Below are 676 nucleotides of genomic sequence, written 5' to 3' on the forward strand. Positions count from 1 at the left end.
TGTGGCAGGGCAGGGGAAGGGCTGCCACTGGGAAGGCTTTAACGTTTGAGCAGCCAGGGCCACACCTGGAAGGAGCAAATGGCTTTCAAGTGGCCACGTAGGGAGCTGCGCGGAGGGTGCCAGGAGGAAAGCCCTGGGGGACAGGGGGATGCTGGGGAACAGGGGGCCACTGCGGGGAGGGGGCCGCTGGCCCCGGGAACCTTGTGGGGCACGCGCATCCAGCGGCAGTACAGCGCGTGCTTGCACAGGCGGGACGGGCGGCCCAGATCGTCCTTCCCGGTGGTGGCGTTGACGACCTCGATGGCTGAGTCGCCCACCGTCCAGTTGACGCTGAAGTTGGGCGCCTTGCCCGGCTGCCGCGCTTCCGCGTTGCTGATGCCTGAAAGAGAGCAGACAGGAAGGTGACGTGGAGCCCGAGGTCACGCTGGCGGAGGGGAGGCCAGGCGCGGACGCAGCGCTCGCACACGGTCGCGGAAGCGAGCGGTGTGGGAGGGCTCTGTCTGCTGAGGGACACACGGGGACCCAAGCTGCGCCTGCCAAGTCCGCGGCCGCACGCCCCCGCCACTGCTGCTGCCTGCGGCCCAGGAAAGGAGCGGTGCTGAGAACACACTTGTGCCAGGGCACGGAGGGAACAGGAACCCCAGACCCTGCCGAGACTGGGGACGAGTACGTCTCG

Source organism: Propithecus coquereli, unplaced genomic scaffold (assembly GCF_000956105.1).
Source record: "Propithecus coquereli isolate 6110/MARCELLA unplaced genomic scaffold, Pcoq_1.0 Scaffold399, whole genome shotgun sequence".
In the NCBI taxonomy this organism is placed as follows: Eukaryota; Metazoa; Chordata; class Mammalia; order Primates; family Indriidae; genus Propithecus; species Propithecus coquereli.